Here is a 6,000-nt window from a genome sequence, read left to right as displayed (position 1 = left end):
CGCTCTGTCGCCACCCCCCGTTGGCCCCAGAGCACAACGAGGGCCGGGCCCCCGAGGAACACCACCTCGTCTGCACAGGACCACCTGAGCGGCGAGCGGAGCCCCGTGGTCCAGGTCAGAAGGAGCGGAGGGTCTGGAGCCCGTCCGGAGGGGAGGCTGTGAGGACCTGGACGGTGGAAGAAGAATAGGAGGAAGAGTAGAGGAGGAGGAGAGGAGGAGGAGAGGAGGAGGAGGACTAAGAAGATGAGGTAGGCGTAGAGGAGGAGGTGAGGAAGGAGGAGGACTATGAGGAGAGGATGAGTGAAGAGGATGAGGTAGTGGAGGAGGAGGAAGAAGACTATGAAGAGGAGCTGGGCTAAGAGGAGGAGGAGGAGGAGGAGGAGGAAGAAGACTACAACGAGGAGGTGGTGGAGGAGGAAGAGGACTATGAAGAGGAGCTGGGCTAAGAGGAGGAGGAGGAAGAAGACTACAACGAGGAGGTGGTAGAGGAGGAAGAGGACTATGAAGAGGAGCTGGGCTAAGAGGAGGAGGAGGAGGAGGAGGACAACGAAGAGGAGGAGGAGGAGGAGGACTCACCCCTGATCTCCCCGTCCTAAAGCGGTGGCAGCAGCAGTGGCGGCGGGCGGGGATTAGGGGTTGTGTAATTGTGGAGAGGAGTTAGGGAGCGGGGATGCAGGGTCTGTGCGGGCTGGATTAGGAGCAGAGAAGACAGGCTAATCTTGGATTGGTGGAGGAGACACAAGGGTCGCTGTTGCTCCGGAGCCCCGGGGCCCTCGGCACGGCTTAAGTGGAGCCAGAGAAACATGCAGCTGCTTATCCCCACCTCCTCCAAATGAGGAGAGCATCTTTACACCAGATACAGAGCTCCAAGACACCAGCAGGCCTACTGGTGGGCTGCACTGGGCTTACTGGTGCACTGCACTGGCTTACTGTGCTACAATGGTCTTACTGGTGGGCTGCACTGGTCTTACTGGTGGGCTGCACTGGTCCTACTGGTGGGCTGCACTGGTCTGACTGTGCTACAATGGTCGTACTGGTAGGCTATACTGGTCGGTCCTACTGGTAGTCTATTCTGTTAGGTAATGCTGGAGGTCGTGCTGCTTGTCTTTACTGCTAGTCTGTAGATTATACTGGTTGTGTATACTGGTAGTCTATAGGTCATACTGGTCGATTTTAAATCATAATAGTCATAATATTAAACACAACAAAAAATATTACTGAATTATACATTATACTGGTAAACAGAACAACACGAGTCATATACTGGTTAACTACACTGGAAGAATAACAACCTTCTGTCTGGGATCAATGATATCACACTAATAAATAGGTCTTAAGTTAAATGGCCCTGGCCTGGTGAAACACAACACCATAAGCTCTTTTCGTGATGTAATCCTGTGCTGTACTGCACTTCTTGTCTCTTAATGTGTATTGAGATTAGATAGTTTGAATACTGGTGAACTCACAGACCCCTGTAATGCAGCGATCTCAGTATCAGTACATGGGCTCACGACTCCTGATCACACTCCACAACACTAGAGGCTGGCCGCTACACCCCCTACCACTGGGTCTGGGGGCATTGGCATCATGGACCCTTCCTCCCAGTGCCTCCCAGTGATGGGGCTGGTCCCATTGTCTTCTGGGGTTGGGGAGTTGACCCTGTGTCAGCCGGTTGGATCAGCACCCAGGCATTGTACTGCGGGGTGGGAGTGTGTGTGTGGGGGGGTGTCTAAGACTCCCAAAGCATCTCAACAACAACACCCAGAGAGCAATCTTCTCCTTTCTCCCCCCGAGACATTAATCTCGCTCTCCCTGCTCCGTCGAGGCCCTGGTATTGTCGCTCGCTGCTAATGTTTGCCTCCCTTTCACCGCACAGACACGTATGTGTATTTTGGTGTCTGGGGGAATCTGCCAGCGCATTGTTCCTGAATCATTGTAATATCTATTTAGAGTGGCAAACAGCAACGCTAGGGCTGCGAGCGAGGCTGCCTTAAGACTTAGACTAGCTGAAAGGGCTTATCCCTATATTCTGAAACTCTTTTATGTCGCTCCCGTGGTTTAAGGATAGGATTGTGAGCGGTGATTGTTCGAGTGTTCCGGGGAGAGGGGAGCGCGCCGTGCGTGGGTGTGGGGGGTGTTTTATTCGCCGGCTCAATCCCCTCTTTCTTTTCTTCTCCGTTCTCTCCTCTTCTTTCTCCAGCTGTGAATATTAACTGTGTTCTTAACTCTTACCGCTGTATGCCACAGAGTAATGTGCTTTTTAACCATATATTATGGGGGGGATTTTAAAGCCATGCGTAGCCAGCGCTCGCGAGTAAGAAAAGACTGTTTTATGGAACCTAAAAACAAATTAGCCACGGCTCTGTGAAAGGGAAGCGTTTTGAGAGAGGAGGGGATGTATCCACACATTTATATATTTATATCTAACTTTGCGGTATCAAGTTGTCAGCGCACAATAAAGGGGAGATGTGAAGGCGGCTCGGAGGATCTTTAAAAAAAGGATTGCAGTGTTCCCATTTCCCTGCTCCATTTTCTCCTCTCTTTGCTGTAGTTCAAATCCCTGCTCTGGCTTTCTTCAGCGAGGGTGTATCGCTAATGCATTTCAAAAGCCCCCTTTCTCGACGCACAAAGGGGATATCACCGTGGAAGTTTAGAAGGTTCCGCCGGGGAGCGGCGCACGGCTTCCATTTGTCCGCCAGCCCCTTTGGGCGGTTTCCACCGGAACGTCACCCCGGGTTCGTGGTTTCCATGGAGAGGTGGCGGAAGTACGTCACCCGGTACTTCATAGTAGGAGCAGAGAGACACCGGGTCGGGAGGTATCGACGCTAGGTGCACGTAGCTCCCGGTTGACAGAGTGTTGAGAGCGCTAGGTCAGCAGCCAACCTACTTGCCTAATGCTGGCTACTGACCTAGCGCTTGCTAATGACCTAGCACTCGATACTGGCATAGCGTTGGATAATGGGCTAGCACTTACTTACTGGCCTCGTGCTGGGTAATGAACGAGCGCTCGCTTCTGGCCTAGCACTAGCTCATGACCTAGCATTGGTTACATTCCTAGTGCTGGCTGATGACCTGGTATCTGATATCTACCTAGTGCTTTTTATTTGTACCTTATCGAAATTAAGATAATGTTTACAGAATAAACAATGAGAAAATTCAGATTACGAGGATAAAGTGGATAGATGAACAGTTTTAAAATGTACGATTTATGTCCTAACACGACGAGGCTGAAGCGCCGGGTACAAAACGGCCCTAAAACACGACATTAAAGCGCACTGCACCCTGCGTGATAAAACAGTAAACTCTGCTGTTTCCCCGAGCAGCTCCAGAGCAGGAAACAGATTACCATGCAAATATCCTCCTGCATTGAGCTCTGGGATATCCACCATGTGTGTGTGTGTGTGTGTGTGTGTTTTTCTTTAACATGCAAACTTCCGTCAAGTTTAATTTGTCGCTGTCATGTTTATCATTAATCTTTGGCCCCCGGCCCGCGTCGGGACACGCTGATTCGCCGGAGAGTCTCCGAGGAGCACTAAACACATTTGGCGATATGATAATGGCATTATGGCGGCCCGCGCGCAGACGTGTTGTATCAATTATGCGTAGAGACTGGACGCATACATCACCGTCGCCGTGACAGCCGTCAGTCTGCGCGGCGCCCGGTGGCGCCGAGGTGAGAACACATTAGCAAGACCCCGGGCCGTTTGACGGGCGGCTGGGAGTCCCGCCTCCTCCTCCTTCTCTTTATTGGAGATTAGCCCTCCTCAAACGTCGAGGGCGATGACGCCACAGAAACCGCCGTTTGTCTCTGTTCCGACCGCCGCAAGGTTTGGCTTTTCGTGCTACGGAATCAACGTTGGACGTAGCATCGCAAAGTCACCTGAACACAGTTGGGTTGTCGAGTTGGAAAGATAGGTGTGTTAACGTGTGTTAGCATGTGATAGCATGTGATAGCGTGTTGTAGCATGTGTTAGGACGTGTTAGCACGTGTAAGCGAGTGTTAGCTTGTGCTAGCAAGTGTTAGTACGTGTTAGCACGTTTTGGCTCATGTTAACGCGCGTTAGTGTGTGTTAGCACGTGTGTGTTAGCGTGTGTTAGCGCGTGACAGGCTGTGCGGGGCGGAGCAAGGTAAACACGATGTGTGTCGTGATAGACCTTACACGGTGTTTCATCAGTCATCCTCAGACTGCCCTGGTTAGCGCTGCTCTGTGTATCCATCACAGCCCGCCGTGTGCAGCGCCCGCAGGAGAATTATTTTATGACGACTCCTCGAACGCTGCGGGCCCACGTATCAATCACGCCGTTCCTCAAGCGAACACTTATTTCCTTTTAACCGGGTGCAATCACAAGATTACCCCGTCATAATGAATCATTATCCAAGTCACAAAACCTCCCTCCACGGGGCCGCAAGGAGTTGTTGACGCTGTTGTTGTGGGGAACAGGGAACTTTCTGGAAAAACACTGCAGTTCAAAAAGCAGAAGATAGCTTTGGGAACGCGGAGAAAGAAACCAGGAGACGGGCGCCTGCAGAGATGAATTAAAGGTCTGGAACGCCTCCTCAACCTCCGACTGACACCCCCCTCTCCCCCCTCTCCCCCCTCTCCTCCTCCCCGCTCCCCCTCCCTCCCTCTCCCCCTTCTCCTCCTCTCCCCCCTCCCTCCCTATCCCCCCTCTCCTCCTCTCCCCAATCTCCTCCTCTCCCCCCACTCCTCTCTCTCCCCTTCTAACCCCTCTCTTCACTCTCCTCCATCCCCCTCTCCCCTCTCCCCCCCCTCTCCCCCCTCTCCCCCCTCTCCTCCCCTCTCCCCCTCCCTCCCTCTCCCCCTCTCCCCCCTCTCCTCCTCTCCCCAATCTCCTCCTCTCCCCCCACTCCTCTCTCTCCCCTTCTAACCCCTCTCTTCACTCTCCTCCATCCCCCTCTCCTTCCTCTCCCCCCTCTTCTTCTCCCTCTCCTCTCTCCCCCCTCTCCTTTCTCCCACCCCCCCTCTCCCCACTCTCCCCCCACTCTCTCTCTCTCCCTTCTACCCCCCCTCTTCGCTCTCCCCCTCCCCCCCTCCCCCTTCTCCCCCCTCTCATCCTCTTACCCCTCTCCCCCCTCTCTCCCCTCCTCCTCCTCCCCCCCCCCCCCCCCCTCAACAGCGGCTGGAGTAAAGGACTGTATTGTGTGAAAGAGGACAAAATATAAAACACGCCAGAAGAAAGTGTGAAATTCCCCAACTTGAGGAAACCCATTTAGACCATCCGTCCGAGTGACATAAAGGAAATAATATACTCGACCCCTTTGTCTGCACACTTTGAGAAGTTTGTTATAGCGGCGCGCCCCTGTAATAATTCACTGTAGCTCATGTTTATTAAGTAGAAGGCCTCGCTTCATGATAAATGGCCTGGGTAACACCAGGACACCTCTTTTGCATTTCAATGGCAGCGCGTCAGATTCTTATTTCATTACCGAGCGACACATTAGCTGATGGATTTTAATTTATTTTTTTCTCTCTCTCTCCTCTGGCGACCAGGATTCCACAGAGACCGCGGCCTGAGCCCAATACGAGGGTTTTGAATATGAGAATTGGTCAAATGGAAAGAAAAAAGAGAAAGAAATTAAATAAATCAAACACAAATCAGTGTCAAGCTGCCGTTTGCGGGCAGAGAGTTTCTAACACATTTGCATACGTTCCCTGGCCTGTCCAGGCAGGGAACTCGTCAATAACCCGGCGACTGGAGTTGTCGTGCTGAGTCCACCGAAATCACACTTTAATTCACACAGTGATAAAATCTGGTTTGAGCCGGATCTTCATGGTGCTGAGGGAGCGTTTCAGAACTCCCTCCGTCTCCCCTCTCTCTCTCTCTCCTCTCTCTCTCTCTCTCTCTCTCTCTCTCTCTCTCTCTCTCTCTCTCTCTCTCTCTCTCTCTTCTCTCTCTCTCTCTCTCCCTCTCTCTCTTTCTGCTCCTCAATGTTCTCTCTCTCTCTCTCTTTTCCTGCCCCTCAATGTTCTTTCTCCC

This window comes from Gadus macrocephalus, chromosome 12, assembly GCF_031168955.1.
Source record: "Gadus macrocephalus chromosome 12, ASM3116895v1".
NCBI classification, from domain to species: domain Eukaryota; kingdom Metazoa; phylum Chordata; class Actinopteri; order Gadiformes; family Gadidae; genus Gadus; species Gadus macrocephalus.
This window is presented reverse-complemented; position numbering follows the sequence as displayed.